Source organism: Cydia fagiglandana, chromosome 17 (assembly GCF_963556715.1).
Source record: "Cydia fagiglandana chromosome 17, ilCydFagi1.1, whole genome shotgun sequence".
NCBI classification, from domain to species: Eukaryota; Metazoa; Arthropoda; class Insecta; order Lepidoptera; family Tortricidae; genus Cydia; species Cydia fagiglandana.
The window spans coordinates 14,768,407-14,795,194 of record NC_085948.1 but is presented as its reverse complement, the minus strand read 5'-3'; the positions used below and the strand labels follow the sequence as shown (position 1 = coordinate 14,795,194).

The 26,788-nt window shown below is 36.0% G+C and overlaps 1 protein-coding gene across 1 annotated transcript in view; it reads right to left on the bottom strand.

Moving 5' to 3' along the window:
- Positions 1-13,162, bottom strand: part of LOC134672595 (neuropeptide CCHamide-1 receptor-like) — a 269,080-nt gene extending 255,918 nt beyond the window's left edge. The window contains exon 1 of the mRNA XM_063530546.1: positions 13,018-13,162. The gene's annotated coding sequence lies outside the window, so the exon portion shown is untranslated. The remainder of the gene's footprint in view (positions 1-13,017) is intronic.
- Between the last annotated feature and the right edge of the window lie 13,626 nt (positions 13,163-26,788).

The following is a 26,788-nucleotide window of genomic DNA, read 5'->3' as shown; positions in this document are numbered from 1 at the left end:
TTGCTTGCTTTTGCTGTTAAATTTTGGTCACATTTTTTCATTTTTACAATCAGAAAAGGAAATTTCTGCAAATACGGGTGCATAGACTCCATAGCGACTTCAAACAATAATATTTCGGTTATATTTTACTAATACAAAAATAAGTAAACAGTAATTGGTTGTCATTTCCAACAATTTTGTTTTTAACATGACAAAGACAGTTATGTTTTTATACGTGGCCGGTACGTATAAAAACTCTCAACTCAAGTTTCAATATCAGTAAACTAAAGAGGCTAATAAGTTGTTATTTGTTTAAGTATCTATAATCTAGATAACAACACTCTGTATTTAGCTTCACGTCATACGTCTGTCATCGGCACCAAAGTTGCGCTCTCTGGACTGATAACTATAGGCAGTTGATGTATTTCTGTTGCCGCTATAACAACAAATACCTACTAAAAACAGAATAAAATAAATATTCAAGTGGGGCTCCCATACAAGAAATGTGATTTTTTTGCCGTTTATTGCGTAATGCTACGGAACCCTTCGTGCGCGTGTCCGACTCGTACTTGGCCGGTTTTTTCGTAACAGCGAGGTTTTTGCTAAATCGAAGTTTGATTTATCATGTTTCCAGCTTAATTACAAAAATTGCATTTTCGTAAAACAATACATAGGGGAGCGGGGGCTTGTAGTAACAGTTTTTGTAAAAAGCCCCGTATTCATTTTTTAGACTTAAAAATGAGTAGTATTATTAAGTTTTTAATTCCCCGTCAAAATTGGGCGTTACTATAGTTCGTTTTTTTAGCATTAGAAAGAACTTGCAAGAAGGTAAGCGATCTTGACATGTCTTTTAATTGAAAAACGCTTTTTAAAATTCGAAAACTATTACTTATGAAAGCAGAAGAATATAAATGATCGTATTAGATTCATAATTGTTACATATTTGCCGTAACTTATTTTAAAAATGTGTTTTTCAATTAAAAGACACATCAAGATTGTTTACTTAATTTCTAATGCTAAAAAAAACTAACTATACTTATCCCTGTTACATTAAGCCCCCAGCTCCCCTACTATATTTATGTACTCAAACTCCTAGTAACCTACATATTTTACGCATTATTACATCTTAAAAGGAATTTAGGTATTAACACTGTACGTAATTTACGGATTAAACGTCGAGCCAAATTCCAGCATCTTGGGACACATTCCTGAATATCGTCTTCGAGATTTGCATGCGAAATATTTTCCGGATATCAAAAAACCCTAGAGGCGCGATTCGATATTTACCTATAGCAAATATTGGGACATCTTTGCTATATTACAACAAACGTTGTTTATATACTGAAAATATTAATACAGTGAAACCTGGATAAGTGAGATCTCAAGGGACGAGCAAATTTGTCTCACTTAAAGAGGTTTTTCACTTACACATGCTCCCAGTTAGCCAGGTACAAATAAATTTCTGTCTCATTTACAGAGGGTTCCATTAATAGAGGTGAGAATGGAGTATATTTCAGTTATAGAGGTGGTTAATAGGGTATTTAGTAATTATCTTTAAAAAGAAATAAGGTAAAATAATCCTTGTCCCTAAATATTTTTTTAAGTCTGTTGAAATATTTCTTTGAATTTATTTTGAATGATTCTCCAAAATATAGATATTTCAAAATTAAATTAAATTTGATACGGACTTCATTGCGTATTAGAAATTTAATAAATGATTTTTTTTTATCGCGTTACTTATCAAAATTTTTGCTTTCGTTTCGATAGTTTTAACTACTTACATAAATTAACTAAATCAAACTTGAAGTTGTTAAGACACAATTAGGCAAATGCGGAATTTATGGATAGACTAAGAGTTAGTAAGAATACGGAAATTGTTCAATGATGTCCAAGTTAGAGAGGTCATAGATTGACGTTATCTCAGATACAGAAGTCAATTCCCTATAAAATTCTAAAAAACACCTAGGAAAATGTAATCTTATAAATATAGTCTCAGTAAAAGAGGTAAAATACACTCTCTGTCTCAATTATAGAGGTAAATGTGACTATAAAATCACAACAACGAATCCCAGTTATAGAGGTTCGTTTTTTCGCAGTAACAGAGGTAATTCAGTGCTAAAGTGTCGGGACCGCACCATGAGTCCCAGCTATAGAGGTTTCTCACTTATCCAGGTCCCACTTAACCAGGTTTCACTGTATATCATTTCGTGCGTGTGTATATATCTTCTATAGTTTGTCAAGCGACTCCCGTCAATAAAAATAAGCGGCTAATCTAATTTAAATTTAAAATGTAGGCGCGAAGGGTAATCGTAGTATAAAAAAATTTGAATTTTCCGCCTTTTCTTACTGACAAAGTGGTTTGACTAGCTATAAAATAATTATCGATTACAGTTTGGTATACACAGGCCTATTCGGATTTCGAGATATTCACAAGATCTAGAGATCAACTAGATCTACAGTAGATATCGACTAGATGTGACTTGGATAATCGTTCAAGAGGACCTCCAGTATCGTGGAAACGTCAAATTTGACATATCTATCGTACAAATATCTTTAAATTATCCATATCGTAACGTGTTGAAGTCTAGTAGAAATCTCCGTCAGTCACATACTCCGACATGAAGGGTTAAACAAAATCATACTGGAGGGCAGAATTGAGGAATGACACAGATAAAAGAATGGTGCTGTAGCCACTCATATCAGGAAGTAAAAACGAAAGCCCAGAATAGGCTGGAATGGAAAATGCTGCAGCGACAGAGGGCCAGGCCCTCTTAATGATGATGATGAGTAGAAATCTAATTCATTTTCCGAATCGAGCCGTAAGTCAGGTCGTATAACTAATTAACTATGTACCTACGTGATTCATTTCCTTTTCCAAGGTTCTCAGGAAACAACTCGGGTCTTTATCACAACCTTAATGACTGAAATAGCTTGAACCCCATCAAGCATCTAATTGACCTTATCACGAAATCTAGCACGAATAGGTTTCGTGCATTGCAACCGCATAAATACCTAGTTCTTATTAAGTTGTTGCTATTGTGTTAGGTAGGTACAGTCAGCAGCAGAAGTCGCTATACACTCCAGGTGCTCAAAGAGAGGTAAACGTTTAAACTGTCAAAAAGTTGTTGACTGTCATGGTAGCATTTACTTGTGAGCGCTCAACATGTCACAAATATCTTAACAGTCGCTATTCATTAATTTCTACACTTACAACAAATCATTGATACCTTAGCTGTCCAAAAACCACTGGTATCTAAGCGGTCAACGTGTCAAATATATCTGAACAATATGGAAAAATAGACGTTTAAAGCATACATGTATGGTCGTATATTGAATGAATAATAGCTATGCTAATTTCAGGTAAAGCGTTTTGACAATCATCGAAAGCAGTACAGTCTTGTCATCACATACATCTATCTCACGTTTTGCCCTTCAACCATTGACAGTGGTCTGTCAGTCAACTTACTGCAAACTATTTCTTTTATTGAATAGAATCATCAATACGAATGAGTGACACATAGCGAAAGCTAACTGAAGCCGAATTTAGAGCCAATTGTCAAGGCACGTTGTGGTCTTGTTACTAAGGCGTTTGCTTTTCAAAGCAGAGACCGCGGGTTCAAATCGCAGTCGGACGCACCTAGAAATTACAGCTTTTTTTTTGGGTTTCATTTCTATTATTAATTTGTGGTTTTATATTAATTTCGCATAAGTTTATATGTTTTTTGAAGATATTATGTCACATGTAGCGTATGTATGACTTTCTAACAGGACGTTGTAGGTTTGAACCCGCAGTGGGCGTTCCTTAGATTACTCCTGTGCCGAATGCCATTTGATGTTTACTGCTAGGTTATACTAACAATAAGTTCAAAGATATACAGTATGTATCAGGACGAAAGGCCAAGAAAGAGACCCATTAATGTTTAGATCATACTGGACAACTTTTACTATGGGACCAACCCCGATAACGCGGAAAAATAATTGGAAGTTTTATACATTTTGCTGGTCTGATGTTGAAATTTTCTATGGGAGAGTAAATTTTTTTCCGGGGTTTCGGGGTTGGTTCCATAGTAAAAGTTGCTCAGTATGACCTAAACATTAATGGGTCTCTTTCTTGGCCTTTCGGTCTGATACATACTGTATATAACTCCGTATACTCTATCCTCTCTGCTAAGTTGTAAAAACAAAATTCGTCATTCCTCCAACAAAATAAAGAGAGGAGTCATATTTGGATATGCTTAACACCTTTACTGCCCGTGCTTCTCACGTGGGGCCACGGCTAGCCTCTATTACAAAGCCATAAGGTTTACATGTCAGATTGGGACAGTGAACGTGTTACGTTTCAATTCTATTGTTTTCTCCTTCGTTCTTTGATCGATTCGGAGCATCGTATTTTAGTACTATACAGGGCGTCCCACAGCTATGCCACATGGAGGGAAAGTACCCTGAATATTGTAGATGGAACATTTTACTGAACGAAGACTTCATTTTAATTTAAAAAACAATTTAAACTGCATTCATAGATTTTTAAATAATTACATGGTTGAACCGGGAATCGAACCCGCTACACGGAAAAAAAAATCACCCTGTAGCTTTTTCATCCCGATCGAAAGGCTTCATCATAAGGATTATTTTTTGCTAAATAACATAGTGTCAGAAACTAAAGGAAGACCATGAATTTTAACATTTGATGTGAAATTTAGCGAAATAATCAAAAGAGAGCGGCTTTGTATTCAACAGAATGACACTCATTTTGAGCATTTGATAAATTAAATTGGTTAATTTGAATTAAAAATGTTAAAATTCATGGGTTTCTTTTTATTACCGACACTATGTTATTTAGCAAAAAATAATCCTTATGATGAAGCCTTTCGATCGGTATGAAAAAGCTACAGGGTGTTTTTTTTTTCCGTGTAGCGGGTTCGATTCCCGGTTCAACCATGTAATTATTTAAAAATCTATAAATGCAGTTTAAATTGTTTTTTAAATTAAAATGAAGTCTTCTTTCAGCAAAATATGCTATCTATGATATTTAAGGTACTTTCCCTCCATGTGGCATCGCCGTGGGACGCCCTGTATAGTATATTTTAGTACAATAAGCGGGCTAAATAAATATATTAACATATAATATGCTCTACGGTTTGGAAGAACGGCTGCCTATGACAGTTAAAATAAAAAACCGATCATTCTCGTAGAACCTACCAAAGAATATATGTAATACTCAGAACCTACTTATTTATTGTCTAAGTTTGACACTTGACGATAAAATACTTCTTTAAGAAAGGAGGTGTCACTTAGTAGCTGCTACAGTATTTTTTATAAAGTAAAACTGATAAAACGTTGATGCTTAGTTACCATTGAAATAACAACTGCTTAGCAACTGGTGGCACCCTGGCTGCTGACGTACGTGATTGGCAGTGCGTGTAGGTATTAATGACAGCAGCTTGAATTTGAGTGCTTAGATACCACTGACTTTTTAACCGTTATTGTCATTGTGATTAAAAAAGGGTGTATGTGTTAAAGAAAAACTCAGAAGTTAAGATATATGTGACGAACTGAAAGCCTACGCTAAAATGACAACTTAGATGTCCTTATTTTTGTGACGATTGAAGTGTATATGTTTTCTTGGACACCTTGCCCGCTCAGGTATATCTGCTGCTGACTGTACATGTAAAAGCATTGACGTATATACAGGGTGATTCATGAGACGTGAGCAGGACTAATCCTGCACACTCAGTAGCTGATAATTGATCGTTCACCGTCGTATTTAGGTGAAACAACCACACTTTTTCCTATTTTTTAACTTTTTGGCGAGGGGAAATTTAATTCTCTACAATCATGGTCACCCTACAAGGCCTAATTAATAAACATAAAACCTCTTTAACCGTAATGACAGCATTATGATTACGAAGAAAATAAACTGTCAAACTTGAGTGAGATACGAGTTTTCAAAAGTAACCAGACCGTGATGACATTCAATTTGACACAGAATATCGGTAGTTTAGTATTGTAATTGTAGGGTGACCATGCATGTCGTAAATAAATTAATAACTTTTTTTTTCTACACGAATAGAAAATTAACGTTAACCTCACTAATACTAATACGAAACAGTTGCTTATAATTTACGAAATGCGCAGTGTTAGTCCGGCTCACGTCTCCTGAATCACCCTGTTATATAAGGACTGGCTTTACGGGCACAAAAAATGGTACTAGTTCAGCGGTGTAAATCAATATAATTAGCGAATGAATAATTTTAATTTCATGGAATTTCACGATTTTTCGTTGAAAAATTCTACCTGAAGAGAAGAACAGCTAGACTGGAAGTCACTATAAATATACTTCAATACATATATACAAAACTTTCAGCTTCCTAATAAATATTTATGAAGCAAATAGTCCACGCACCCATCAAGTTGTTTTACAAGCTATAAAAAATCATTCAAAATTGTTGTACATAAATGATTTTTTTTAATAGCCTATTATGGTGTCCCACTGCTTCTCGTCGATTTTAGCAATAACTCGTGTAACGAGGTGTTTCGGATACGACCGGGTCGATCGGTCCACTTCACACTTAAAAGGCAAAAACAACTGCAAACTTAAAAAATTACAAACAATGAATGTGTACAACGTGTCCCAAAATTCAACGATGAGCTGGCACCAGGAGATGGACCTGCTCATGACTACTTGAGGAAAAATAATAAATGATTAAAAAATAATAATTGAAAAATTTTAGACATGGTCGTTAAACATACCACTAGGGGTGTCGATTTTAATTTTTTTTGTAATTTCATAATAAATTGATATAGTTATTTTTTTTTTAATTGAAAAATTGTAGACATGGTCGTTAAACATACCACTAGGGGTGTCGATTTTAATTTTTTTTTGTAAATCCATAATAAATTGAGATATTTTTTTTCTTTTTTTCCTCGAGTAGTCATGAGCAGGTCCATCTTCTGGTGCCAGCTTATCGTTGAATTTTGAGACACGTGGTATAGTACTGGTTATAGTAGATAGGTACAGCTTGGCAAAAAATAGTAGAAATTAAAAAGTGGCAACACTGTAGTGTCGTCCCTTTCAAACCAATTTATATAAGAAAACGGGACGACACTACAGTGTTGCCACTTTTTAATTTCTCAAAACCAAAATATTACTTTGCTAATCCGCGTAAAAAGATAACGTGCTAGTCAATCAGTGCTAACCCGTTATACTTACTTGCGTATTTTTTGCATGCAATTAATTTTCCCACCCTCCCACCGCAAAAATAAATACGCAAATAAATATAACAAACCACCACCAAAAGAATAATACTCGACACGTGTTTCGCCTCTCTACGAGGCATCCTCAGGAGCTGTTGACGGTCTGACGTCCGGCAACGGAATGACGTGTCCAGAATGGTCGGCCATATTTATACCTTGACCATTCCCCCTACTGTGCAAGTGTGAGTGAGATGGAAAAATTCGTAATAACGGCGATGACGCAACATTCAATTGTTCGTTAAGAATCATGCCCCCATTGTTGTACCTAATTATTTCCAGTTGTTCCAGAACACCCAAACGCAATCCCTTCTCGCAAACATGCAAAACTTCAAACGAATGATTCTGAGATAAAGTGTGGCCTGTATCTAATAAATGCTTTGCAAAATTGGATTTTTCTGGATGGTTATGTCTATATGACGCAACATGCTCTTTATACCTAGTAGTGAAATTACGGCCCGTTTGCCCCACATACACTTTATTACAATCGTCACAGGTAAGCTTATAAACTCCAGACTTAATAAAGTAAGTAAGTTTGTAATAAAGTGTATGTGGGGCAAACGGGCCGTAATTTCACTACTAGGTATAAAGAGCATGTTGCGTCATATAGACATAACCATCCAGAAAAATCCAATTTTGCAAAGCATTTATTAGATACAGGCCACGCTTTATCTCAGAATCATTCGTTTGAAGTTTTGCATGTTTGCGAGAAGGGATTGCGTTTGGGTGTTCTGGAACAACTGGAAATAATTAGGTACAACAATAGGGGCATGATTCTTAACGAACAATTGAATGTTGCGTCATCGCCGTTATTACGAATTTTTCCATCTCACTCACACTTGCACAGTAGGGGGAATGGTCAAGGTATAAATATGGCCGACCATTCTGGACACGTCATTCCGTTGCCGGACGTCAGACCGTCAACAGCTCCTGAGGATGCCTCGTAGAGAGGCGAAACACGTGTCGAGTATTATTCTTTTGGTGGTGGTTTGTTATATTTATTTGCGTATTTATTTTTGCGGTGGGAGGGTGGGAAAATTAATTGCATGCAAAAAATACGCAAGTAAGTATAACGGGTTAGCACTGATTGACTAGCACGTTATCTTTTTACGCGGATTAGCAAAGTAATATTTTGGTTTTGATTAATATGGATTTCCGCAAAGTAACGCCTGATTCTATTAACTTTTTAATTTCTACTATTTTCTGCCAAGCTGTAGTTACCAATGCTATTTGGTGTGACTTTATTAAATTATTCCTCGAATATAATTTTGTAAATTATTGTCGCTTGTTAGAGATTCGCGGAATGGCCAGGCTCATTACATATTCTGAGTTGGCTTCAAATAACTAAAAATCGATACCTACCAGTACCACGAATAGACCACTAAGAGACACAAATTAAATCTGAATTTTCACGGTGACTTATAGGTATAATAACACCGATATGTCATTATAAAGCTCTTTCCCATTTTTGAAATAAAATTCTTAGAAACGGAATGTTTCTAATAAACTTTTAGGATTATTTTATAAAAGTTTTAATGATACACATTTATGAGCGCGGCAATAAATACAGACTAGGTACTTACCGTCAACTGGGGTGTATAGGAATACAGGCAAACCATGAAATGTGATTACTTGTAATTTTTTTAAATTCCCACTCAAATTGCATAAACCGCTTGAAAATAACGGTAGCTTTTGTATGATACAATTTATGTGCATTTTAAGTTTTGTCTCTTTTCACCCCAGCCATCACTATTCACTCCAGTTGACGGTATAGTATTTACATAAATGGTGCAGTGGGGCAATTTCGACTGCGGGATAATTTCAACTAATCGAGATATCTTCCATGTTTTACATTATTACACTAGAGTATATATGGCACTTTAGTTAATATTGTTAATAATGTAAAACATGGAAGATATTTCGATTAAGTAGTTAAAATTACCTCGCAGTTGGAATTGCCCCGCTGCACCTTAATGCTCAAAACGTCTTGGCAATAAAAAGCCCATTTACTTAAATAAAAATCCGATACACGCATTTCTTTAAAAAGGCCATCAACCCGCATTGAATCGAATTATATGTCAATTTCCCGAAGTGCGTTCAAATCATCCGGCTCGCGTGATACGTCAACCAAATTGTCGAGATAATATGTCAATAAATAGATATAAATTGACATATGACATATCCGTCGCTTCCACTTTTTACGTTACTCGAATAAAAATGTTAAGGAAAGGTATTTTTGGTATTTTTTATTAAGGTTTTATATTAAGTAAACCACAGGAGAGCCTATTTATAACCTTAATACGTAGTGAGGTACGGTCGCCATGAGATATATCGGAGCGGCAGAGGTGCTCAAAAATATCTTATCACCCACTCTAATTCCTTGAAAATAGAGGTGTGTTTAGATATTTGTGCGCCTCGGCCGCTCCAATATATCTGACGGTGACTGATTCAACGTGTAGGTATATGCAAATCAGATAGAGTTGGACCAAGAAAAGTCTGCTGCGATTTTGATAGCCCACGCAGTACAAGTGTTATTTACACGTCATAGTTTCATAGAAGTTTGACGTTTAAAGTGACACTTGCACTGCGTGGGCTATCAAAATCGCTGCAAACTTTTCTCGGTCTGACTCTTTGAGTTTTCCGCAAGACTCCCATTTTTTTGATTGAAATTAACTATTGTGTAGGTAACTGCTCTTTTTATATCTTGTTGGAGGCGGCATATGACCCCTAAGCAGGTACCAGAAGTGTCACATGCGCTTTGCCGAAGCTATACCTAGAATTGCTTTTTGAAGAACAGTAGAAATTATATGGCTCGTTGTTCTCGAAAGACCACAGTCTATAACAATAGACTGTGGTCTTTCGAGAACAACGAGCCATATAATTTCTTCTTATGGTAACATTCCATTTCTGGCCGCAGCTGCACTACCCGGTGCTGAACGCGCCGGTGTTATTGTCAATTTCCATAGTAAAATGAACAGTAATGCAGCTGTCGGAAATGGACTATCACCTTTAGGGTAACATTCCATTTCCAACGACAGCTGCGCTAGGGTTGTCAATTTTACTATGGAAATTGGACGGATAGAAATGGAATGTTACCATTAGTCGTGCACTCTTGACAGAGTGGTCGTGGTCATGTCACGGTCGATTTCTGCGCCACCGCAGCCTCTTGCGATCCGTCGCCATCTGGCTCTGTTTTTGGCGGAGTGGGAGCAATCATTGACTGTATTTCCTGTGATGGACTTAAGGCAGGCGTGGCTCACTCCGCGATTTCGTCGCTTTGCTACAGGTAGCTAAAAGTACATCCGTTCGCCCCAATTTTGGGGTTTGCCATAAGCCGCGCGTGGCGCTGTCGCCACCTAGCGGCCATATCTGTGCTGATCGTAACAGACGCGTTTTGTTAGGGAGTGAGTCTTCTGTACCTAGTAATATTACTTATTCTGTGCTTAAGGCATAATAATACACAAACTTAATTTACAAGACGATATACTCGACCCTCAATCGTAAATCTGAGTGTGTGTACTCGACGAGATGTCTCATATTTATTTTGTCCAAATATTGAGATAGAATCTCTTATTGTTCGACTGATTTTAATATCAAGATATTGTGTAATATTTGAGCATCAAGTACTGAATAGGTAAAATTCGATAGAATTTGCATAGATATTGATAGACAACTCCAAGTAGGGAACAAATCAAATTATTTTATGACATACCTACACATTTTTTATTTACTTTTATATGTAGTCACACTACCATACAGGGTGCTTTAAAAATATGTGCATTACCGTTGCCAGTGAGGTTTTGGAATTATGCTGAGCAACTTTTGCTATCGAACCAAACCTGAAGTCACGAAAAAAATTTCGCTGTTTCATAAATTTTGGCTGACCCATTTTCGATGGGAGGGTAATTTAATTTTTCGCGACTTCGGTGATGGCCACATCGTAAAAGTTGCTCAGTATAATCCCAAAACCTCCCTGGCAACGGGAATGTACCTACTTATTTTTTGGCCACCGTGTATAATATAGGTTACTTATAAGTAAATATGGACTCTCTATATCGTTACACAACCCAGATGAAAGTAAGGATCTTACAATTTTAAACACAAAGGATTTTTTAATGTTTCAAAACTCCACTAATAATAGGTAAGTAGGTAGTTATATGTTTTACAAGGGGGCAAAGTTTTAGTTTAATTCCTTGTGTGCTAAATATTAATACAGAGCAACCAAAAGATTCGAAAAGTGGAATCTTAAGCGTTGCAAATGCTTCAACAAAATTTATTTCACCACACCAACGCGAAGAAAATAATAGCCGTAAAAAAATACAAATCAAAGCCATAAACCAATGTTATTAAATTCATCACTTAAAAATAAAGTAAACGTGAAATACTTCCAACTTATTTACATAAAATTACTTTCAATTGAATTGGAATTGGGTCAATTATTATGAAAATTTTAACAAAATGACTCATTTTAATGGTTTTTGATTTTACCAATTGCGTCGTGTTTTTAGGGAAAATGATTGAGCCTTGTCACAAAATAAGGACCAAAGTTCAAAGGATAGTTAAGTAGCAATAAGGAGCAAGTAAAATTAGTCTTAGGCAGTAAATAGGTATTTTGGAAGGACTTAATATTGTGGCTTCTTTATTCAATATGATTTGGCAAAAATTTAATTTTTGGTTATATATTATATTATAATATATTAATAAAAGCTTTTTATCGCTGACTGTAGTATTTTTTCCACAGACAAGTTATACTCATCGAGACAATTCTAAAAACCCTCAATCACAATTAGGTTTCATTGTTTTATCACATCAGAGTTCCTATGCCCACAGATCAGCTCGATGATACCATAATATTGCATTGGCACAAGACTTGCATATAGTATGTATGAAAATTTTTAGCTTTATTGGTAGTCGGAAAATGGGTCAAATTTAAGGTGACAGTCCATTTCCAACGACAGCTGCAATAATGTTCATTTTACTTTGGAAATTGACAATGACAGCGACGCGTTCAGTACTGGTAGTGTAACTGCGGTTAGAAATGGAATGTTACCTTTAGCTTGTAAGATTTGACCCGTACAAAAGTAACTCGTAAAAAAGCTTGTAATAAAGCTTGTAAAAAGCTTGTAATGAATGCGGTGAAGCAGCAAATAAAATATGATTTGTTCTTAATTGTCTTTATCCTCCTAGCGTCCGTGATCCTCATACTGGTACAAATTAATTAATTATCATTATTAAATGTAACAGAGTTGCTTTTTTTGCTCGATTTTAAAAAGCATCATCAATTATATTTTCTATTACCTTTAAGTTAGATTTAAATTTGGGTGCCATTTTTATTGTATTGGGCCATTAGAGGTTTAAGATTGTTTAGAATAAAATGTCAAGCCGCTAAAATATTTACTTAATTAAAAAGTAATAATAATGCTGCTGAATAGGTGCAGATCCCGAAAATTTATCGTATTCAAAGTAACATTATGGTATTATGGAACAGGAATTTCCATTTATATTTTGATAACAATTATAATTATTTTCTTATTAAAAAATATATAATGCGTTCAAAAAGAAATGTTCTACTACTAATACTTACAACTTTTAAAGTTTGTGTTTAATAAACCAATTATATACCTACTTAATGAAAACTTTTTCAATATTCTTATTTTTATGCAACTCGTAAAATATTATTTTTGATTACAAAAATTGTTAAATACGTTGATCACTGAAACACAAAAACACTATCCACACTTAACATCAACCATAAAACCTAAATAAAAAAAAGTTTCAAAAACTTACGCCTAACAGCTCTCTTCAAAAAACTCCCCACTACACATTAAAGTTATGAGTACACAACACACACACTTACACTTTTCGTTACAATACTTTTGCGATACGAAACTTCATTCACTAGAATTCGAATTTCGAACTTGCGAATTCGTAACCGAAAACGCGCCGCCCGCCCGCTCCGTTCTGAAGCCGGCTTTCGACTGCGCGTCTATAGTTAGATGGCAACTTCTGTTCTCATATGTGCATACGGTGCAAAGCTATATAAGTGTGCTTTGCCATTAAATTATAGAGAATTTCACGGGTTGAAGAGCTTTCGTGGACTTAGGTACGTACAGTCATCAGCAATAGTTGTGTAACAACTAGGGCCGCAAAAATATGTGACACGTTCTTATTTGGAGCGCAATAAGAGCGCGTCATATATTTTTGCGGCCCTAGTTGTGTAAGATACTATTGCTGACGACTGTACTACGTAGTGGTAAGGTGTAGGTCGCCCCTGTTTCACCAACGTGACAGGTGCGACGAATTGTAAAATCACTGTTGCTGACGTCACAGGCATCCATGAACTACGATTACCGCTTACCATCGGGCGGGCCGTATTCCTGTTTGCCACCATCATTGTATTATTAAAAAAAACTTTATGATATCGGAAAAAAACAGATATTTCTCTTGCTAAGTTTATGACAATTGTCACAAGAAACACTACAATTGTCACGAAATTCCGACATATAACTCATTACCTGTCAAGAATTACCTACAATTCTTCTAAATCTTTGACAATTGTCAGAAACTTCGCAGGAGAAATATCTGTTTTTTTCCGATATAATAAAGTTTTTTTAAATAATACAATGACGGTGGCAAACAGGAATACGGCCCGCACGATGGTAAGTGGTAATCGTAGCCCATGGATGCCTGTGACGTCAGCAATAGTGATTTTACAATTCGTCGCACCTGTCACCGATGTGAAATTGGGGCAAGTGAACATACTTATACAGAATGGCACAAAAATACGTTGACACGTTTTTACACGACTGCCCAAAAAAAAGAGTGTATTGTTTTCAGCATTCATGTTTGTATGTATATATTTATTAATGTGCATATTGTTGATAATTTTAACAAAGCTTTGCGTTTGTGTATCTCAAAGCGAGAGGAGAATATTTGTAGATAATAATGTTTTGTTTCAGTTATAAGATTGTAGTTAATTATTAATGACATGTTGTTAAAGGCTTGTAGAGAAGAAAAAATCTTTTAAAACAATATTTTTGGGTCAGCCTGTATTGTAGTAATATTTAAGTAGACTGTGCTATGCTGGCATTATGACTGATACAAATTATCTCGTATTCGGGAATTACCCTTACCTTTATTACTCACATTATCAAAATTGGAAGTTAGATTATGGGGTCAGAGGGTAATTTCCTGAATCCCACCTTGTAGCTGGATAATAATGGCGTTATTCATAAACGTCTGTCAAATCTAACCAACCGTTGATAATCGTCTCTATCCGTCGTTTTGACATTTCAATTTGTTGAAAAGAGACAAAATTTAACAAAGGTTTGTAAGAGCTTGCTGTTTTATGAGTAAAGGCAGGCGTGGCTCACTCCGCGATTTCGTCGCTTTGCTACAGGTAGCTAAAAGTACATCCATTCGACCCCAATTTTGGGGTTTGCCATAAGCCGCGCGTGGCGCTGTCGCCACCTAGCGGCCATATCTATGCTGATCGTGACAGACGCGTTTTGTTAGAGAGTGAGTCTTCTGTACCTAGTACTATTATTTATTCTGTGGTAAAGGGGGTAAGTTTGTATGTTATATTGTATAAAACGGCGTATTTTGGTACGATCAATTGAAATGAAAATGTGTTTTCTGATAATAATAGTTGGCAATATGGTGTAAGAATATTGAGCTTAATAAATACGTGAGTCAGGTACAGTCGCCGTCAGATATATCGGAGCGGCTAAGGTGTTCACAATATCTGAACACGGACTCTAGCGCCTTGACAATAGAGGCGTGTTGAGATATTTGTGAGCGCCTTAGCCGCTCCGATATATCTGATGGTGACTGTACGTAATGTACGAAAGGTAGAAGAAACAAGCCATCGGATATATCGAAGCGGCCGACGTGCTCACAAATATCTGAACAGTCAGAACAGTAAACATGTTTAACATTTTCGTTGACGGACTTTATATTTAATAGGTACCACAAAGGAGCCGGCCGCACGGCCCCGACAAAATTAGCAACACAAAGTTCCGTTCTTCAGTGGACTGACAAATTGCATTGTGCATTGTACCCTGTATATTTAGAAAGCCCAGTACCCTTATGGTAACATTCCATTTCTAACCGCAGCTGCACTACCGGTACTGAACGCGTCGCTGTCAAAAACCAAAAATGAACAGTAATCCAGCTGTCGTTGGAAATGGACTGTCACCTTTACCATGAATTAAGAGAGAGCTAACGCAAAATTCAGCGCATAGTCTCGGACACATAGTGCGCAGAGGCGACGAAAGTTTGGAAAAACTGATTGTGATTGAACACACCGAAGGCAGATGATCACGGCGGTCGTTCACCAATAAGATGGACCGATCATTCCGATCAAGTTAAAGAATCGTCATCCTCTACTTTCTACACGGTCGTTGGAGACGCGTTGGACAGAAACCGGTGGAGGCAGATCATCCGCTCCACATGCAACCCTGATACTGACCACGATCCTCAGACATGAGGGGTCGACCAAAGAGAAAGAAAATTGTGGATTTTATATTCAATGTGTAAAACATTTTAAGTAATGGCAAAATGCCATGACCTCTCTAACCAAAACCTAATACCCATACAACCCTGCATACCCATCACTATACTTTATAAAACAAAGTCCCTCGCCGAGTCTGTCTGTGTGTATGTATGTTCGCAGTAAACTCAAAAAACTACTGAACGCATTTTTTTGCGGTTTTCTATAGAGCGGATAGATTTCATGCTTGGACATTGAAACTGTATTGTTTTTAAGTGGGAGATAAATTCCCTCGATATTCTCAAAGATTCGTGTTCTGTTCTTTATACGACCTCTTTTTCATATTTACAAGTCTTAAATTCAAGTTGAAACAGAGATAATATCTGTAGACCTAGTAAAAAAGGGTACAAGTTTCACGCAGCTCAGGTGTAAAAGGACATAAGTGTTACTTGCAACTTACAGTCTTTTACACCTGCGCTGCCCGAGACTTGTACCCTTTATTCACTAGGGCCACAGATATTTGTTCAAAATATATCAAGAAAATACTGGAATAGCTACTATTTTTGTTACACGGAGAAGTTTACGTCTTTTTCTATCCCTGGGGTTAGATAAATGACGAATTTAAAGAAAGAAGAGGGAAGTTATTTTAGAATATCGAAAACATTAAAATGTTCCACGCAAAGAAACCCGTAAGAGCTATCCAAGAAAATTAGTCTGCATTTGAAATTACAAGTATATTTTGTAGTATGCTCAACTCATTTGCGTTATTCGTATAGACCTCACAAAGTTAAGAGAATCTACAGCTAATATAGGCGGGATATAGTTTTTCGGTAATTGAGACTCAAATAAGAAAAACGCGTCATACCAGACCAGAGTCATTAACTTTTTATTTTCTTAAGAAGTGATCTTTCTAATATGAATTTGCTCATCAGTGTAGTTTTCCTCAGTCACCCTTGACCAGGAACGCTGTAAAGGGTTCGAAACGTCGGGATGTAGTATTGAATTCAATACACGGTGTAACATGAGTAAACCGAATAATTTTAACAGTGTATTCCTGATCATATTTAGAGACAAAAATGTCCTATAAACTTTTTTGAAATTCGCCTAGTTTCAGAGATATTATTAATTTAAAAAAAAAAAAACAAGTTTTTATTGTTACATAGTGTAAAAGGCCTTTTTGATGGTGATGTTGCTGCTATGGGACGTAGTCTAATGATAGATGTCAAAAAGTGACAAGTAACACTTTGCAAAAAGTAGGTTATACGAAAAATAATTTAAAAATCAATTTTAAGTGACAAGTTTACCAATAAAATTTATTTTTTATGTACAAATACATTCAAAAAATTAAAAAAAAAAACAAATCAAAAAAAAAATTTTCTGTCGAAATTGACCTAAACTCATATTACATTTTTTACTTCTTTAGACCTCAGAAATGCGTGGTTAAAATTATTCGGTCTACTCATGTTACACCGTGTATAAGGTATAATCCGTTTCAATAGTTTTATTTCATAATTTTGTTTTATTCATTTAGCGCCCAGCGGAATCCTAAAAGGCGCTTACAAAATGAATTATGAGCAACATTAAATATAATTAGTGTGGTAATTTTATTGGCTCGTATCAAACGCAGTCGTAATTAACCCTATACAAACAGCTGGCTAGAAAGTTTTAACAATCTCGATCGTTAGCAAAGTTTTGTGAAATATTTTAATTATATACTTAATGTTAGAAATTTTTCGTTTATCGATATTATTCAGTGTAAAAGCTAGAAAAGGCACGTACACAAACAGCAACACGCCTAGCTGTACATCGGTGGACCTTATTACAAAAGGCATAAGGTCTACTGATGTACAGCAGTTAACAGTTTGGGCGATGGTAGCGCGCTCAGTTTTTTTAACCAGTTAGTAGTAGATTTAATATACTTTATAATATAATGGAATCGTGAGTGAAATATCAGATTGAAAACTAACCAACAAATTTATTTAGAACTGGGTTATTAATTGGTACCTACTTATTATAAAAAAACTACTAGAAAAGTAGAACGCACTAGAAGAGAAAAGTACCTATAAAGTACCACTTTCAGTCCGGTTCATAGATTAACAATAAGCCACTTTGTGAGCATGAGAAATAAAAAAAAGTGGTACCTTGTTTATGTTATAAAAATACCTTGTTTATTTAAAACGCTCAGTAATGCTAGGAAAAATCTCATACCTAGTACATCAATAGCCAAAACACAAGAAAAAATTTAGTATGTATGAGTTATACCGAACGGTAATTGCGCTGAGTCAGTCTCATTATCATTAATAACGCTAACGAACAAGTCAAAGACAGAGCGTAAACAAAAAAATTGGTGAAAGAAAGTTAGGGCAAATACTGGCCTGGAAAAATTGTGGTGTTAAAGATTAATGCATATTCAATAGTTGAAATAAAAACATATAACCAACAATGTTATTTTTCATATGTGACGTAAAAAGGGTCGCCACTTATAACTTTTCCCACTTTCTGAAGAAAGCAGAGAAAGTATATCTATCTGTAACTAGACATGAATCCGTGCGTGGGAATTATATCTATTGTTTTAAATGTCAAGACCTTTTTTTCAATGATCTTGATCATATAATTTGACAGGCAGCATACGAGAGGTACCGTAAAAGTACCTATAAGTAGTTACTTTTAAGTTATTTCGCTTTTACTGAACTGTGACGCGGCGGGAAAAGTCATGTGAAAGGGCAAAGTTTTATACTTTTACGGTATGTAGAGGTAGGTATTTAAAGTTAAAGGGATATTTTTCGGTACCGTTATAAAACGAAAATGAATGCTTTCAGGTATCAAAGATAAATCTAAAGCCTACAATAAAATAAACAATAAAATTTCGTTCTCGGATACAACGGCTGTTTGGCGGATTTATTTTACTTTTTAGGGTCCTTAATTTGGAATTATGTTATGGCGGGAAGTATCGTTTGTCATTTTTACATGTATATTTGCAACACTAAATATTACTATAGCTTTAGTATATTGTATAACAATAACGTAATATAGGTACCAGGCTTAGAGCCAACAGGAGTTGTATATTTCTCCATACAAACGTACTCGACTGTTTCCTCCGTGGATTTTGATGTTAGAGCAATCATCTTTTCAACACAGATTAATATTGTCAATTATCTGTGTCGGACCGTTTTGTTTTTTTTTTGATATTTTTGTTTTTAAGGCGCTGGAGCCCTTCAAAAATGGCCAAAATGACCTCATTGACTAGGCGTAGTATTCAAAACTGATATCAAAAACGGTCCGACACAGATATTTTCATAATCATTTAGATTTCCAAATTTGGTTACGATTGGTTAAGTTTTGCAGGAGGAAACAGTCGAGTACGAAACCTAAATTTTTGAGATTTTTACGCAGGATTTTTCGCCTTGTCCTTATCGCACTAGTTTTAGGAGCCGCTTCCGTTAGCGAAACGGGTATATTTACCTAAAATATTTAAAACTCAGCTCCAGTGACGGGATAAACACATAGTTATATATATAGTAGTTCTAAGATAAGATAAAGTTTACTATTGTCTGAGTACTAGTAACCCGTAACAAGTTTCATCAAGCACGGATACTCAATAAAGCGTCGCAAGTTTTGCTGTTTGCTCTATTGTCTTGGTTTTGTGGAGTCGGCAACTAAGCTGTTACTTTGCGTATAAAACAATTTAGGGGATAGATTACCTACAGTATAAAATTAAGAGTCAGAGTAAACCTCCGCCAAAAAGCGGTTCCCATACAATCGAAGTTGCGCACTCATTCTAGGCTGAATAAGAAAACTAAAAAAGTGATACTATGTGCCCCACTCTCCCCTACGTACCTACTCATCTTACTTTGGGCATTGTAGTGGCATACATTCATTTCAAGAATGAGTCTGTTCTGAGCGTAATAATACAATTCATACGCTGCGTAGGTATTTATGTTTCCCTTTTTTTAAGAAAAATTGTATTATAAAGCAGGGACCGAATACGGGTATATTTTTCATACAAAATAACCGGTATTCACAATTTCGGTATCTCGGTTTTTTTTTCTATATTTTTGCACAAAATTGCATAAAATTTTGTATATTTGATCAAAATAGTATTCAAACAAAATTAAATATTGTGAAGGCTATGAGATATATTGATTTTTAGTTATACCGGTAACGGTCCCTGTTATAAAATTACCTTATTTCACAATATTAGTAGTTATTACTTTACCGGATCACCTATAAGTTAGGGATAAGGGCGTTTTCACTTAACCGTGTACCATTTAGCAACCGTCACAAAACTGACGGTCATTGTCAACCCACATTTTGTCAGGTTATGAATATGATCTGTCAGTATCATACGTCACATTTCCTCAATCAGACACGTCACTTTTGACACTTACAGATCACATCAACAAACCCAAATTAAATTCAGATGATTTTTTCATGCACAGGCTCTATATTTTAAACAATAGGTATTGTTTTCATTATGCAGTGGCTACAATGCTGACTATCACATAAATTTGAACCTTAATACTATCACGATAATGTTGCTTTTTGAACGAAATGGTTTCTTTGGCACGTGCTGAAGACCGCTCTTAAAAGAAACAGAGGCTTTTATTTAACAAATTAGAGCCCGAGTTCGAAAAAATCATCTGAGAAAACGTAAACTACTACTCTCCACTACTACTACTACGACTACGACTACTACTACATACTACTACTCCTACTACTGGTCTAAATAAAGGTGATCTGTGGCACAGCCAAATGTAATATTGCGCAGATTGCGCTTCATACATTGTGCTACAACGTAGCGTCTTGCATTTTGTATGCTAATTTCGTAGCACTCTCACTGGCTACGCCGTAGATTGGACACGTAAAGCTACGCCTGTCTACGTCTTACTTTTTAAGGCGAAATGGGACCAAAGGTTAAGTGGCACTGGAACTTGGAAATATCTACTTTAGATAAAAGCTGTAAAAATATTATTTTTTAATTTTTACGTTCCCTGAAGATATTTGTTATTACATTATGTGTAGGTAATATTTGATATTTTTTCTTCGCAAAGCTACCTAGTAAAATAAAAAAAAATCGGACAAGTGCGAGTCGGACTCGCCCACCGAGGGTTCCGTACTTTTTAGTATTTTGTTGTTATAGCGGCAACAGAAATACATCTGTAAAAATTTCAACTGTCTAGGTCTAGGTCACGGTTCGTGAGATACAGCCTGGTGACAGACGGACGGACGGACGGACTGACAGCGGAGTCTTAGTAATGGGGTTCCGTTTAACCCTTTGGGTACGGAACCTTAAAAACGAATGAATGAAATATGGAAATTAATTAATAGCATTACGAGTTTGTTAAAATTTCTCAACATAAAATAAGTACACAAATAAAATAATACACAAATTAAAAGATAAAAAGAATGTACTCGTATGAGAACCCCTCTTTTATAGCGTGTTTGAATCTCTTCGCATATGTAGGTATCTATGCAGATTTTCTCACGATGTTTTCCTTCACCGAAATGCTAGTGGTAAATATCAAATGATATTTCGCACATAAGTTTCAAAAAACTCATTGGACCCAGGATTTGTACCCGCGAATGACGGCGCGATTCGGGAAATGAATTAGAGATTAACTAGATACGATATAGTAAAGATATGTGACGTCCAACAGGTAAAGGTACCTTATGGCGGTTGACACTTACGCTATTATTAACGCCGCTCCAATATTATTGCGGCGCTATGCGACGTAAGCACCGGACGCCAGAAGGTACCTTTTTTCTTCGAACGTCACATATCTTCACTATTTCATATCTAGTGAATCTCTAATTCATTTTCCGAAACGCGCCGCCAGCCGCCATAAGGTACCTTTTGCTGTGGACCGTCGTCACATATCTTTACTATTTCATATCTAGTGACTCTCTAATTCATTTCCCGAATCACGCCGTGAAAGTCGGACGTCATATCCACTCGGCCACCACCGCTTGCCACATCGCCTTAAATATGCAATAGGTAATATGAAAGATTTCATTAAGAAAAAGTGAGGAAAATAGCTGGAAATCCATAACAAAAAACAGCCCTTACTCGTCCCGTCTTTTATAAGTAACAAAGTTAATCTACTTTATCATTTTAGAAAATTGTGTTTTTGTTGGAAAAAGTATTGAGTTAAGCGTTAGAGGCGTTAACACGCAAAAGGTAAACAAGTTAAGAGCCCATCAACGTGCACACTAGCGCCACAGCTAAATAATCGTAATTATTTAAATTTAACGAAAGATATTGAAATAAGTTTTTGGCAAAAATTTCATTTTTGGTACTTTTATCGCTGACTGTACTTTTCTTTCCACAGGCAACTAATGCTCATCGAGACAATTCTAAAAATCCCAAACACAGTTAGGTTTCGTTGTTTTATCACTTAGTTCCTATGGCCACCTCCGGTCTCCATCATCAGATCAGCTCGATGACACCATAATATTGCATTGTCACCCGACTTACGTATGTATGCAAAATTTCAGCTCAATCGGAAACCGGGAAGTGGATAAAATTTAACTTGCAAGATTTGATTACAGACAGACAGACAACGGTCAGGCGAAACTAAATAAAAGCTTGTAATAATTTTTAAGAAAAAAAAACCGACTTCTATGGGGCCCGGTGAAAGATTATGGTAGATGGTGCACTATGTAGAAAAGGAGGTAAAACCAGTACCTACTTTCTAGTAGCATTTCGTTTCCGTAAGGGTCGTAGTTATCTAGCCTAACCTAACCCACTTCTCTGACAGCAGTTCGGTTCTGTGAGGATCGCAGTTCGAACCTAATCAAACCCACTTTTCTAGTAGCATTTCGTTTCTGTAAGACTCGCAGTTCTAACCAAACCTAACCCACTTTTGTTCGGTTCTGTGTGGATCGCAGTTCAAACCTAACCTAACCCACTTAACGGCGCATGCGGTGCGGTGTACGGGAGTTTGAGCGGGAGGGGTTTGGCATCATCATACCCACATTTTATGGTAGGTAATCATAGTGGTTTATTTAGTTTAGGTATCATAGTGGTTTTCCGGGTCAAGGTCCGGGTCTCTGAGTCAGAGTCCGGGTCCGAGTCCCGGTCCAAGCCCGGGTCCGGGTCCGGGTCCGGGTCCGGGTCCGAGTCTGGGTCCGAGACCGGGTCCGAGTCCGGGTCCGAGTCCGGGTCCGAGTCCGGGTCCGAGTCCGGGTCCGAGTCCGAGTCCGAGTCCGAGTCCGGGTCCGAACCGGATCCGGGTATGAGTCCGGGTCCCAGTCCAAGGCAAAATCGAAATTCGAAATCACCAAACATGTACTATGCGTCGTTGAAGAGTTCTGTTCTGATCATCATCAGCAGTTCCACTTCATCAAATGCGACAGTTTTTAATGTAAATGCTTGATTTTATGATGAAAATACAAAAAATTCTATACGTATGTATGCCTTTAAGATTTGAGGAGTTCCCTCGATTCCTTATGGATCCCATCATCAGAACTCGAGCTTGACAGAAATGTGGCTTAAAAACTAAACTTGCTTAACAAACATAACGAAGAAGACAAATCGCCAAACGTGAACTATGCGTCGTTGAAGAGTTCCGTTCTGATCATCATCAGCAGTTCCACTTCATCAAATGCGACAATTTTTAATGAAAATGCTTGATTTTCTGATGAAAATACAAAAATCTCTATACGCATGCCTTTAAAATTTGAGGAGTTCCCTCGATTTCTCATGGATCCCATCATCAGAACTCAAGCTTGACAAAATTGTGGCTTAAAAACTTAACTTGCTTAACAAACATAACAAATCGCCAAAGGTGAACTATGCGTCGTTGAAGAGTTCCGTTCTGATCATCATCAGCAGTTCCACTTCATCAAATGTCACGTTTTTGAATGTATATTATTATGCTTGATTTGTTGATAAAAACACAAAAATCACCATATGTATGCCTTTAAGATTTGAGGAGTTCCATCGATTCCTCATGGATCCCATCATCAGAACTGGATTTTGACAAAAACGGGACCAATCTGTATGCATATACATACAATCAAAAAAATAATTTTCAAAATCGGTCCAGTAATGACGGAGATATGGAGTAACAAACATAAAAAATAAAAAAAATAAAAAAAACATACAACCGAATTGATAACCTCCTCCTTTGGGATTTGGAAGTCGGTTAAAAAACTGGAATCAGTTATGTAACGCTGCCATACATGACCCAAAAATTTTTTATTAAGCTATGAGCTTCATCACATCTGATATTTGAGTAATTCTAAGCATTTCTAGCCTGGGGTGGGGGGGAGGGTGGGGTACAAAGACGGCCGCCACCCGTCATCTTTAAAAAAAATCTATTCTGATCCTGGTGGGTACTTGGGCAAGTTTGGTATCATTTTCGTATAAACCAAAGACGTAGAATTCATTGCTGATATTTGTTTTTTTCAGTTTCATAGTAATTTTACAAGAAAAACGTAAAAAGGTGAAAAATTTGGTTGGAGATTTTTGCTACGCGGAGCCGAAACTACAAAAGATAGAAAGTTGAAATTTGCACACTAGATTACATTTATAAAGTGTACAAGAGATAAGAAGCGATTTTGGGAAATTCAACCCCTAAGGGGGTTAAAAAGGGGATGAAAGTTTGTATGGGGTTCAAGTTTTATTTTAAGCTAGGAATTTGAAACTTCGTAAAACGATATATTATAAACATACAAGAAAACTAATTTCAGCGTTTTTGAAAATTCATCCCCTAAGGTGGTGAAAAAGGGGTTGAAAGTTTGTATGGATATCAAAAAAATTTTCAACGCGGGACTTGAATCTTTGTATTTGGGGATATTATTAAAAGACAGGAAAAGTAATTTCAGCGTTTTGTAAAATTCATCCCCTAACAGGGTTAAAAAGAGGTTGAAAGTTTGAATCCATTACAAATCCGAGTAGACACACATTTCTTATTGCCTCCCAGGCTTGAAATGCTTAGAATTACTCAAGGAACATATATGATTAAGCTCATAGCTTAATAAAAAAATTTTGGGTCAACTTTATAACTGCCTCCGCTAGTACCGTATTGTGTATTTAAATGCCTTTTGAATACATGAAACTAGTTTTTATGCTGCTGGTTTCATAGATCTAGGAAATCAAAACAAAACCGGCCTTTTTAACTTTAGGCGCATAGATTGACGAATACAGCAACATAAAAACTAGTTTGATGTATTCAAAATGTATTTAAATACACACAGTACGTCGCGGCCCCATTTTTTCAATATCTTTCGTTAAATTTAAATAATCACGATTATTTAGCTGTGCCGCTAGTCTGCACGTTGATGGGCTCTTAAAATAATGTAATAATGTACTTATATGATTCATAATTTTTACATATTTGCCGAGACTTATTTTGCAAAAGCGTTTTTCAATAAAAAGACACGTCAAGATTGTTTACCTTTTTTCCAATGCTAAGAAAACGAACTATAAAGATCCGTAAGGGCTCGGTTACACGTACCGAGTAGAGTGGCGAGACAGTAAAACGAAGTATGGAATTTTTACTCGGCCGAGTAACAGTTTCATACTTCGTTTTACTGTCTCGCCACTCTACTCGGTACGTGCGATCCTGGCATAACTACGCTTAACTACGTAGTTTTTTGAAATTTATTCAACTGTAAATAGGCATTGACTGTGGTCATTCTCAAAAAATTAAAATAACATTGAATAATAATTGAATTTAAATCTAAGACACTAACTACTCTCACTCAAGTAAAGAACAAACTTAATTAAATAACTCAGAATCCGTAATTCAGTAAATGCCGCTTCAGCATTAAACCTTTGTCTCATTAAGGAAAACGACCTAAGGTGTCGACCACTTTAACCATATCTCAAAAGACTTCAACTGAATTTAAACCTTAATTCAACAACTTAAAGTTTATAATTCTTCGTAGGCTACATATCTCTTTGCGTTCCGTGAGAAAATAAATCGAAGCCTATTCATATGGTTGGAGTACAAATAGCGACATCTAAAATTGGTGTTTCTTGACAATTGATTTTCGATCTTGTGTTGTAGCAAATAGGCTCAATTTTGTTTAAGATCTGTGATTCGATTAGGTGTTCTGGCTTAAATAACTGGTGTTTTAACATATTCTGTTTGTTTTAAGAAAACAACAAGGTACAGACGCTATCAGATATATCGGAGCGGCTGAGATGCTCAAAAATATCTGAACACGCACTATAACGCCTTGACAATAGAGGCATGTTCACTTATCCATGGGCGGCGGTAATCGCTTACAATCAGGTAATCCGTCTGCTCGTTTACCTCCTATATTATAAAAAATAGTGACATTCATTTCAGTTTAACTTTTAAATATGTAAATATAATTTCGTGGTATTTCACAAACAATTTAATAGTATTCCAATGAGCAGTATCGCCAGTATCCAGTTGTGCAATTGACGTCGCCTGTCTCGCTACAATTGGTTATTATTTAAATTGGTTTTAAATTGCATTATTTAAATAATTTTTGTTCCTATTATATATTAAATGGATAATATACATGTTATTTCATGCTAGTCGTATCATTTACCAGTAGCGTGGTCTCGGATCATAATAGTACTCTACTCGTATACTCTGTATCTTTAGGTATAATGTAGGTTAAAGTCAGGCCGTTCAGTGACTGATCCAGGCGGTTTTGTATTTGGCTGGTTAACCAATAAATGTTATAACTACCCGAAAATATACAAATTGTTTGTTTATTTTTATTTAAATACCTAAAGATACAGACTATAAAAAAAAAACGGGTTGCACTCCGGGAGTGCCGACAGAAGTGAAAACTCAATGACTAGTCCAAAATGTCTGCAGCACTATGTATAATTGATCCATCCTCCTTTCTATTGAAAAACTTTAGTTCCGAAATTGCTGGTCAGTGAGCTTGTTTAAAATTCGAAATTAAAATTTGTAGCGTTAATTGTTTAAAATTCGAATAGAAATTGTAATGTAATTGTAAAGTTATCTTGCAAACCTCGCATCTAAATATATTTCATGATATTTTGAGTTTTATTCACCAGTACTAGAGTTCACTTTTATTGGCGATTTCATTAAGATGTAGCTTTATTGAATTATA